Source organism: Cervus elaphus, chromosome 18 (genome assembly GCF_910594005.1).
Source record: "Cervus elaphus chromosome 18, mCerEla1.1, whole genome shotgun sequence".
Taxonomy (NCBI): domain Eukaryota; kingdom Metazoa; phylum Chordata; class Mammalia; order Artiodactyla; family Cervidae; genus Cervus; species Cervus elaphus.
In genome coordinates this window covers 15,183,262-15,195,307 of record NC_057832.1, presented here as the reverse complement: position 1 = coordinate 15,195,307, position 12,046 = coordinate 15,183,262, and the positions used below count along the sequence as shown (strand labels likewise).

The 12,046-nt window shown below is 48.0% G+C and overlaps 1 long non-coding RNA gene across 1 annotated transcript in view; it reads left to right on the top strand.

Moving 5' to 3' along the window:
• The window catches only part of LOC122674373, a 52,490-nt gene extending 41,910 nt beyond the window's left edge, over positions 1-10,580 (top strand). The window contains exon 3 of the long non-coding RNA XR_006334961.1: positions 9,302-10,580. This is a non-coding gene — a long non-coding RNA (uncharacterized LOC122674373). The remainder of the gene's footprint in view (positions 1-9,301) is intronic.
• Positions 10,581-12,046: the final 1,466 nt, after the last annotated feature.

Below are 12,046 nucleotides of genomic sequence, written 5' to 3'. Positions count from 1 at the left end.
ACCATTTTCTCAGATGTCCTTCAAACAGGAAAACATTGCTTTATATTGCCCTCTAGTGATGGATTCTTGTCAACACTTGACCACACAAGCATGTCCTGATCTCAATTTGTATTAAAAGTCTCACTGTTTTATTCTGCATATAAAGGTAAAGCCTCTCGTGACAGACATAGAGTATATTCACTCTTTTGAAATGCAGGGATATTTATCCAAACGCCCATCTCACACCTCCTGTTACTCCAGGAACCTGCTCTTCTCGCAAGACTGTTCCTTCCCACTTCCTCCTGCTGGTAGCTCCAGACTAAATAAGTCATCCCTGACTCCTCTCTTTCTCTGTATCCTGAATCCCCCACCAATGCCCCGGTGGTCCAAAGATGCCTCCTGGAGTCTGCCCACCCCCGCTCTCCACTGCTCGCCTAAAAGCTCCTCATTTCTCATCTCTTGCCCGCATTTGACAACAGCTTCTTTACTGGTCTGTCTGCTTCCAGCTTTGCCCACCAGAGTCTGTTCATTTCCCCTATGATTGCAGTCATCCTTCTAAAACTGAGACCCAGTCCTGTCCCCTTTCCCTTCAAATCCTTCCAGAGACCCTTCATCTCACTTAGAATAAAAGTCCACATTCTTGAAATGGTTTTTTAGCCCTTGGCACTTGCCTCTAGCCTTTCCTCTGACCGCCTCTCTCACCAGGCTCTCATATTCAGCTGTGTGGTAAATGTTTCACAACTGGCTCTCTGGGTGGGCAGATGGGAGCCCAGATGTGCATGGCTTGCTGATTTCCCTGGTGTTCACGTTCCCATTGCAGACAATTTCCAGCTACCAAGGTGAGGTCAAGTTGCACAGAAAATTCTTGAAACATTGACTAATCGACTCTCCCTGGCCGGAGCAGGCAGACTCCAGCCCGTGACTGTCAGTCTCTCCAGGAACTCCGCTCAGCTCTGGGGGTCCTTCCTCCTCCCGGAATGGGCAAGGGTGTCCTCACCTCACGCCTTTGCAACAGTTGGTCCATCGGCTGTTCCTTCTGCCTGGAGAGCTCTTCTGCAATTCTGTGGTGTTTTCCTATCCTTTCTTCCGGTGCCTTATTGAAGAGAGCTTCCCTTGCTAGCATATTCAAAATGCACTTTCATCTCTTTCCCCAGTTTTACTTTTTGCTTCGTATTTATCACCATATTTATTAATGCATTTACTCATCATTATGGGCTGTGTCCACCCTCCCCATGCCAAATTCATATGTTGAGGTCAGAATGTGACTGTATGTGAAGATAAGCTCTTTACAGAGATGATTAGGTTAAAATCAGGTCTAGAAGGCAATGGCAACCCACTCCAGTACTCTTGCCTGAAAAATCCCATGGACGGAGGAGCATGGTAGGCTGCAGTCCATGGGGTCGTGAAGAGTAGGACACGACTGAACGACTTCACTTTTACTTTTCACTTTCATGCATTGGAGAAGGAAATGGAAACCTGCTCCAGTGTTCTTGCCTGGAGAATCCCAGGGATGGCGGAGCCTGGTGGGCTGCCGTCTAAGGGGTCACACAGAGTCGGACACGCCTGAAGCGACTTAGCAGCAGCAGCAGCAGTCCAATCTGACTAGTGTCCTTACAGGAAGGGGGAATTGACACACACACGCAGGGCACGGGGGAGGACAGCGACCTGTAAGTGTAGGAGAGAGGCTTCAAGAAAAGCCAGCCCTGCCCACACCTGGACCTCTGACTTTTGGTGTCCAGAATTCTGAGACGATAAATTCCTGCTATTTAAGCCCGCCACTCTGTGGCACTTTGTTACATCAGCCCCAGCAAAAGAATACACTGATTTGCTCTTTCTCCCTCCCTCAGAAAATGTAAGCTCTAAGAGGGCAGAGGCTGAGCTGGCTTAGATCAGCGCTGTATCCCTCATGAAATACTCCCTCAATATTTGCTGAGTAAATGATCAGGCTACAGTGTAAAATCTGAAGCTTGCCCACAGTTCTGCAAGCCATCAATTGTTTATTACTAAGGAATACTTTTAAATTTAGGTTTGCAGCAATTGCTATCAATTAGGTTATTATCCGAACCTAACACATTAATGATAGTTTTTATAATGTATATCATACCATGAGAAAGCCAGAAAGGAACACCTCTAATAATTTTCTCAGAAAGTTTTTCTGGAAATGAAAACATAAAGGTCAAAGAGCTTGTCATAATGAGAATTAACTTTTAAAAAATAATACTTCTTTTTCAGACAAGTAACATTTTACCATATTATCACATTTAAAGTGACAGATTCTTAACACCCAAAGGATGGAACTGTTGACCATCATTCGGGCTGATTTAAGGGATCCGTTTCCCCACACTTTACAAAGTGCTGGGTGCTACCATTTAAACAGAGGGCTTTTTTGGTAGGTTAAAATATCTTAAGATTGTTTGACTTCCATTTCTTTCGCAGCTGGAGAGGATTCCTGTCTCCTACATGTTTATTCAACTTTTAAAAAGTTATTTATCCTATAGGAGTCCTATCTCAGTTGTAGCTGTCTGGTCTCCCCTGGGAACTGAGAGAGGGAGGTGGGGGGAGAAGGAGGGTGTAACCACAATGGAGAATATTCCAGAGTTTCCTTAAAAATCTAAAAATAGAGTTTCCATATATTCCTACAATCCCACTACTGAGCATATACCTAGAAAAGATAAAAACTGCATTTTGAAAAGATGCATGCATCCCAGTGTTCACTGCAGCACCATTTACAACTGCCAAGACTTGGGAGCGGCCTAAACGCAGAGGCGCCGTTTTCTCCAGGAGAGCTGTCAGCTCAGAGGCCACATGGAGCGGATGAGTAACAGGTCACATCACCAAAGGGGAAGCGGGCAAGTTAGAGGCTAGGGGTGTGGGGCCAAGAGGCATGGGCTAGCAAGTATACGACTGATAATGGGTTCCATCCCTGAGTCAGGAAGATCCCCTGGAGAAAGCACTGGCAACCCACTCTCGTATTCCTGCCTGAAAAATCAGAAGGACAGAGGAGCCTGGTGGGCTACAGTCCATGGGGTTGCAAAGAGTCAGAGACAACTCAGTGACTAACACACGCACAGATTTACATATCTGTGCGTGTGTGTATTATATATATATGTATATATATATATGTATATAAAGTACTACTCAGCCATAAAAGAGAAAGAAATATTGACTTTTGCGGCAACATGGCTGGACCTGGAGATTATCATACTGAGTAAAATGAGTCAGATAATATTATAGAATATCACTTCTATGTGGAATCTAACAAGTTATACAAGTGAATTTATTTACAAAAAAGAAATAGACTCACAGACACAGAAAACAAACTTGTGCTTACCAAAGGGGAAAGGGGGAAGATATAAACTAGGACGTTTGGACTGACTTATATACAGCACTATATATAAAGTAGATAAGCATCAAGGACCTACTGTATAGCTCAGGGAACTCTATTCAATGTCTTGTAATAATCTACAGGGAAAAGACTTTGAGAAGAATGTATATATACGTGCACACACACACTCACACACATATCTGAATTACTATGCTTTACACCTGAAACTAACAGTGTTGTAAATCAGCGACACTTCAAACAAATTAAAAATGATCCAAAGAGGAGAAGGGCCAAGAGAGAAGGGAGGGAGCGGGGAGGAGGGAATCGGCTCAGAGTCAGTGTGCCCTGGCTGCTGGTCACGATGCTGAGCCATGGTCAGTCCTTGAAGCAACAGCAGGTGTATGATTCCTGGACCAGGGACCCAGAACCCCATCCTGACGCCCTGGGGTCCTCGTCGGGTGGGCCCAGCCTCATGCAGGTGTTTAAATGATTTGGTGAAAGTTCCAAAGGTCCACATCCCAAGGAGATGTGCAGATTTCAGGGAGGAAATGTCAGAATCTCTTGGAGTCTGGATTCACGTTCCTCTTTTCCATGATGACTGTCTTGAAAACTAAGCTTTTTAAAAATAACCGAGTCATTGTCAGGTCAGGAAAGGCCCTGAGTGTCCTCATGGCTGATGGCTGATTTTGTGCTGCCAGCTTTAGCCGAGGCTTTCCTAGTGAAGGAGGACCCCTCCTTTGGCTCTTGGTGGTCACTGGTGGACGCTGCCAAGGGAGCAGGGTTTCATATCTGGGTGTCCTGTCCAGCATCAGTCAATGAAGTCGCATCTTGGAGCAGATGTTGCTCAGATCAGGGGCAGACAGAGTGCACCTCCAGCTCAGATCCCAGCACACTCTGAAGGTCAGGGCTTCTGCTTCTGCTTCTGCTGTGTGCTGAGAGGACACGTGTCACAGACCGTACGTGGCCCCCCTAACATTCCTCCAAGGGCTTCCACAGGCCTTGTGTGGGAGGGTGGCCCCCGTGTGTGACTTTGTACCCTGGATGGGGTGGGGTCCTGGGTGCTCTGAGGGGTCCTATGGCAAGGGGCACCCTTCAGACTGTTCAGCCATTGTCAGGCCCGCTCCTTGCAGCTTTGCACACCATGTGTGGGGACCACACAGCTCACACACGGATGCCTTCCTGGTGGTATCGGAACATCAGAGGGGATCCCAACTCTATTCACATGTGCATCTGAGCGCTGGGATAGGTTTGGGGGTTGGGATGGGGGAAGGAGGTTTCTTCCAGACTCGGGCCAAGTTATGGAATCCTCACTCTAGACTATGTGAGTTATTTTCACCTCAATAGATCCTTTAAAATACAAGCAACTCTTCTGGTCTAGAAGAAATGTGGTTATTGAAGCAAATGGACCCAACAGGAATGTGACGTTGGGAGTGTCCGGGCCCCGAGCAGGTCTGCGCTGTCACCGGGAAGCCCTGGAGAGGGGACCCTGTTTTCCTGTCAGCACAGGAGCTCACACAAGAGTGAGCTCTGGATCCAGCACGGTTTTCAGCCCACAAACTGCTCCTCATCCCCTCATGGCCCTCAGGGCGTCTCCTGGTCTTCAGGGTTGGTGATACGGGCTTTCTGAGATGCTTCTGCTTGCCCACGACATACCTGGCACAGACAAAACCTCAGATGGAGCATCTCCACTGGGCACCTGGGAAGCGCCTGCACCTCTAGAGTCTATCGTGATGGTGCAGTCACAGCACCACACTACGTCAAGGTCAGGTTTAAACAGCTCTAATGCTAATGGCAACATGAACTGTGACACCCTCCACCCAAGACACCTTGCATAACTATGACAGTTTCTACACCCAGTCACTTTTCTGCATCTTCTGATCCTGATTGGGAGCCTTAACCAATGAACAAGTCCACGGAAGCTCCTCCCGAACATTTACTGGTGGCCAGAGACCAGGTCAAAAAGTTAGTTATTGTGAGGGTTAAATGACTTGGATATTTGAAGCACTTAGAACAGTGCCTGATACATGATACCTTCTCAGTAGTACTATTACCACCATCATCATCACTACCACCACCATAAATACAATCTCCACCATCACCTCTATTATCATCACCATTACCTCCACCATCATCACTATCACCTCCATCATCACCACCATCACCTGTATAATTATCACCATCACCTCCATCATCCTCACCATCACCACCATACTATAAATCATCACCGTCATCTCCATCATCATCATCTTCACCTCCATCATCATCATCTTCACCTCCATCATCATCACCTTCACCTTTGTCATCATCACCAGTATATTAAAAAGCAGAGACATCACTTTACCAACAAAGGTCCGTCTAGTCAAAGCTATGGTTTTTCCAGTGGTCATGTATGGATGTGGGAGTCGGACTACAAAGAAGGCAGAGCACTGAAGAAATGATGCTTTTGAACTGTGGTGTTGGAGAAGACTCTTGAGAGTCCCTTGGACTGCAAGGAGATCCAACCAGTCCATCCTAAAGGAGATCAGTCCTGAATATTCATTGGGAGGACTGATGCTGAAACTGAAACTCCAATACTTTGGCTACCTGATGTGAAGAGCTGACTCATTAGAAAAGACCCTGATGCTGGGAAAGACTGAGGGAAAGAGGACAAGGGGACGACAGAGGATGAGATGTTTGGATGGTGTCGCTGACTCAATGGATGTGAGTTTGAGCAAACTCAGGGGGAGAGTGAAGGACAGGGAAGCCTGGCGTGCTGCAGTTCATAGGGTCACAAAAAGTCGGACTTGTCTTAGTGACTGAACAACAACAAGGGATGAGGAGTTGAAATAAGACAGGCAGGAGGTCCTAGGGCCAGCCCCAGGGCAGAAGCTGTGATGGCAAGGATGGTGGTGGTGGGAATCCATAGCCCGCTTGGGGACGAGCACTGAGGGGACACAGGACCGTGACCGGGGCTGCCTGGACCTGCCCTCCGTCTCCCACTGTGTGTGGGGGGCAGGGGAGACAGGCTGTGACAGCAACCTCTGTCTCCTTAGCCCAGTCATGGCCCTGTCTCCCTCCTCAGGATTCCTGGGAGAAGTGTTTGTTGCTGTCCCCTTCCCTGACCTGCGGAAGGCTTTCTGCCTTCTGCTTGTCTGCCTGGACTAACCTGTCCACAAAGACTCTGGGTTCCCAGCCCTTCCTCTGTCCAGACCTGACCACTCCTGCCCCCTTGTCTCCTGGTCCAGAGAAGTGACTTTCTTGCCTAACTCCTCCTCCGCCACTGCCCCCCAGATCCCAACACCAACAGAGACAAAGATGCCCTGCTGCTCAGGAACAGAGCTGAGCAACTACAATCCGTTTCGTAAATGGTTTTCTGGGTGGACATTTCTTTCTGTTTACAAGGATGTCAGTAATCCCAGGTGGTAAGCTGGCTGTGGAATGTGGGGGACTACATTTACATTTTCTTGGCCTCAGATCCTTTTAGAACCTGGAGTGTATATGTGAATACACTGAGACAAATTCCTACTTGTAGCTTTTCGTATTCAAGTATTGAGAAGCAATTATGGGGACTTCCCTGGCGGTTCAGTGGTTGGCATTTCACCTTCCAATGCAGGAGGTGCAGGTTTGATCCCTGATCAGAAAACTATGATCTCGCACACCTTGTGGCCAGGAAACCAAAATATAGAACAGGAGCAATAATACTGTAATAAATTCAATAAAGACTTAAAAAATTATTCACGTTTTAAAAATCCTTTAAAAAGAAGCAATTGTGATGGGGAATACATATAAATCCATGGCTGATTCATGTCAATGTATGGCAAAAACCACTACAATATTGTAAAGTAATTAGCCTCCAATAAAAATAAATGGGGAAAAAAAAGAGAAAAGAATAAAATAAAATAAAAATGAGCAGACCTGGGCCATAATCCTTAATGTTCACTATCGTGTCAAAAACGAGAGACAAATGTTCAGTTTATGATTTTCTCTATTTTTGTGTCTATTTAGAAATGTCCATAAAAGTAAACACACACACAAAGGGAAGGAAAGGCAGGGTTGTCCTGAAGGAGGGCAATGAATTGCATGCGAGCCCCACTGGGTGAAGAGCCAGGTCTTGGCCCCTCGTCGGCGGATAACGGGGGCCCAGCCCCCCGGGTGAGAGGAGCGATGCTGGGCGCGTCTGCCCAGCCCGGGCGAGCTGAGTTAGGGCAGAGCCCGCTTTAGCGCACGGAGCGCAGCACGAGAAGCCACTGCCACCTACTGGTCACTCCGGCAAACTGCAGTCCTGGGGACCACGCGCTCTCCACGGGGACCAAGACTGCATCCCGCAGGGCAGAGATGCTCGGCTCCTGCCCTCGGGTTAAAGGTCTTCCCGCAGTGAGGGGGATCACCAGCATCTGAGCAGGAAAACGCTGGAGGGCAAGGCGGACGCTGGCTTCCCTGATGGGAGCAGAAGCAGATGGTTCTGCGCCCCGAGAGAGAGGAAGCACCAGGATCACGGAAGCCACGTTAATCACAGGTGGAGTGATGGATAAGCAGTCGACCACGAACCAATTACCCTTGAGAGGCTGTCAATCTATTTTGCATGATGCAATAAGCAAGTTGTAAATATTACAACTAAATCTATTTGATAACATGGCTCCTTCTAACCTCAGTCCTTCCCTGACTCCGCAAACACAGAAGCCACATGTTTGGCCAGGAGGAATTTTCCTAGTTTCTGTATTTGAGTAGAAGTCATTTTACCATCTTGGTATTAATGAGGGTGGGATTCCTAAGCGCTAGCAGGTTATTTTTCACCCGCTTTCCCACTGCAGCCTCCTGTGGCTGCCCTGGGTGGGGGCATCCTCAGCTACACTCAGCTCCTCTTCTAGCGCCGTCCCCCTCTCCACAGGGCAGGACTGTGGGCTGAACGCTTGATTTTCCTTGGCCTGTTTATCTCTTCTATGACTGTATGTTCTCTGCTAACGCTTCACTTTTCTGAACTTCCCGTGTTTCAACCTCTGAAGTTGATCCCCTTCCCCCAGTTATCACCACAATGGACACTCTGCCACCACTGTGTCCTAGAGCCTCCCAGACATCGGGGCTCTTTCTCTCTATTTTCTTCACTTTATTGACATTTAGTTGATCTGCAGTGCTGTGTTAATGTCCGTTGTACAGTAAAGTGACTTAGTCATATATGTACATATTCTTTCTCATATTCTTTTCCATTTTTTCTTCCTCACAGGGTGTTGAATGTAGTTCTCTGTGCTAGAGAGTAAGACCTTGTTGTTAACTTATCCTGTATATAATAGTTTGCATCCACTAACCCCAAACTTCAATCCTTCCTTCGCTTTCCCCACCCGTCAACGCTTTGGCAACTTCGCATTTGTTCTCTGTGTCTAGTCTGTCTCTGTCTCATAGGTAAGTTCACCTGAGTCATATTTTAGGCTTCACATATACATGATGTATGGTATTTGTCTTTCTCATTCTGACTTACTTCGCTTGGTGTGATAATCCATGTTGCTGCAAATGACATTATTTCATTCCTTTTATGGTTGAGTAATATTCCATCGTATATACGTACCACATCTTCTAGACCTATTCCTGTGTTGATGAAAGTTCCTACTGTTAACAGGACTGAATCCCTTTGCAACTTTACCATAGGAGGCACCCCAGCTTGACCCATGGTCCTAACTATTATAACCTTATTTATTCAGTAGAGACACTACTTGTCATCAAATACCCATCCACTCGTGCATTTTAAGCTTCCCCTTTTGACTAGCTTGAGGGTTAGCAAGTAAGGCGATCTTTGCAGTTGACCTAAATTAGAGCTCCTCGGTCACTGCCCAACACTGTGCCCTGTTTCTGTCTTCATCCAGCACTGAGCTGTTCCCAAAAGTTAATTAAGCTCTGAACACCCACTTCATTCACTCTGTAATCAGCCTCCTGTAACTAGCTGAATCCTTCCTACAAATGAGATTTCTTAAAAAATCTTAAAACAGCTGTCACAAATAACCTTGAACTATTTTTTCTGTATTGCAGATATCTGATGTTGCTTCTCGGTCTTCTGACAACTTGCATCCTCCTCTCTGCTTCCAGTGACGTCCACACAGACCTCCCATGTTGTGTTGCCGTTCTTCAACTGTTCAGTCGTGTCTGGCTCGTTGCGACCTCACGCAATGCAGCACACCAGGCGTCCTCCTCCTTCACCATCTCCCAGACTTGTTCAAACGCATGTCTGTTAAGTCGGTGATGAGATCCAACCGTCTCATCCTCTGCCGTCCCCTTCTCCTCCCCGTGGTTAGTGGATGCAATTTCCTGTTACGAGCAGGTGATCTTTTCTGTGCTCTGCTTGTCCATAGATGGTGAAGACTCCTGCTTCTCATCAAAGGTCCATGTGGCCCTGGGTCCCGGGCAGTCAGGCAGGTCTATGTGACACACTCTGGCCAGTGGGCTCTCTCCAGAATCATGCGTCTTTTCCAGGTTCAGTCCCTTCAGAACTGGTGTGTTTCTCTCTGGATGCATCATCCTCTGCCCTGGTGACCCCAGAGGCCACGTGTTGAGATGGATGGTCAGAGGAGTGGTCAGTGTTGAGCAACCAGCACTCTGGGGGACGCAATCAACATCATTGGTGACGTTTGCTAATTTCATGGTGTCGATACTCCCAGCAAGGCCAGTTTGACGCTGCTCCTGCGCTGTCTCTGAGTGCAGAGATGGGAGGAGATGGTGACTGTTGGGGTCTCTGAGCTGGTGCCAGTTGGCCCCCTGGGGTGTGAGGGCAGAGCGGGCCTGGACTGGAGATGCATGTTCTTCCCACAGGTGGGCCTCAGGGTGGAGACTCGGGGGTGCTGTCGGGGGCGGGGTGCCTGGACACCCCAGGGAGATGACGACGCCTCCGGTGATGCCAGCGGGTGGGCAGGTACACCTGGGTCCACATGTGGCCAGATGTCAGGATGAAACACGGACACAGACTCCCCTTGTCCATGCCTGCAGGGGTTATCAGTCAGCCACCTCTTGCTCTGGCAAAGCCACGAGAATATCACCATGGGAAAAGAATAAAAGCAAAATATAGCAATACAGCCTAACCCCAATAAAAGTGCATTAGGCTGATCAGTTGGGGTTGTCATGCCCTGCTAAGCTAAGGAAAAACAGTGTGGACCTTGGAACGCCAGGTCAGCGCGAGTTCAGAACGCTGATGTGCACACACCGAGGTGTCTTCCCAAGGTACATGCGGGGCTATGACCTTCGATAGCCTTTGTACCTAAAAAATAACAAAGAGTGTTTAAAGTAATCAATAAAATGGGAGATGTGACCAGGGACACAGGAGGCTGACTTCATTGTAACACCGCAGATGCTTTCTGTTGCCAAGACATTAAATAACAGTGATGCAGCTCTGAGGAACAGGGCTCTGGACCCAAGAGGGCTTGCGTCCCCTGGTCCCATCTTTCAAAGAGTTTCTTTGAAACAGTTTCTTTATCCCAAACTGTGCATCGACCACTTTCGATCCCTGCCTGCCATGCAGGCCGCAGCACATGCCCATTTATGACGTTTCCTCAGTCCCTGAAACCAACAGACTGCTCTGGGGTAAAATCGGGAATCCTAGGGTACCTGAGTTTTCATTTGAAAGTGATGGAGAAAGTCCAGGTATTCATTTTCCTTCATCAGGTGAGATGGCTGCTGGAAGGAGAGACTGAGCTGTGGAAGATGCTCCTCGTGCACATGAGGGTTTTTTGGTGTTAAAATATCATCCTCACTATCGTTCAGTCACTCAGGTGTGTCTGACTCTCTGCAACCCCATGGACTGCAGCATGCCAGCCTTCCCTGTCCCTCACCATCTCCCAGAGTTTGTTCAAATTCATGTCCATTGAATCCATGATGCCATCCAACCATCTCATCATCTGTCATCCCCTTCTCTTCCTGCCCTCAGTCTTTCCCAGCATCAGGGTCTTTTTCAAGGAGCCGGCTCTTTGCATCAGGTGGCCAAAGTTTTGGAGTATTCCCACTATAATGGCATAGAATTGCCCACTGCCCTTGTATTAGCTTTCTGTTGTTGGCGACAAATGACCACAGGGAGGCAGCTTTAACAACATGTGTTTATCACCCCATGGTTTCCACGGATCAGGAGTCTGAGGTGGCTTAGCTGGTCCTCTGCTCAGGGTCTCGGAAGCTGTGATTGGTGTGTCGGCAGGGCTGCAGCCTTGTCTGAGGCTGAGCCCCTCTTCCAAGCTCACTGGTGGGTGAAGAATCATTCCCTCTCCACTGTGGCACTCCTGGCTGTTTGGTTCTTCAAGTCCACCGGAACGGGGAGTCCAGCTGCTCACTCTCCGACCCCAAGTCCACCCAAGATGATCTCTGCTGCCATTTGACTAGGGACCTTGCTTATGACTGCAGAGTCCCTCTCCCTTCGGCACACAGCAACCCCAGGAGTGACCTCTGTGTACTGAACTCTGTGATTAGAGGACAGTGGCAAGTCCTGCCCACAACCAGAGGGAGGAAATTCCAGAGGGGGTGGTTACTGGAGCTGGTTCGGCGCTCTGGCCACCACACCTTCTTATGTCAGGGTTTCTGTATCACTTGCAGGTTATCTTAGTCAATGGGTGAAGTTCAGGCTTCAAGTTCAAAGTCTTTATTACCTGTGTTTCTATTGCTGTAGTTACCAAAGTCCTACTGTGTTAGCACAAATATAAATGGATCTTGCAGAGGTGGCCACACGCCCAGAGGCTGCTTGTTGGAATGGGGTGACAGTGGAAATCATATGGCCCTTTGAACCATAATTTATACTGAAAA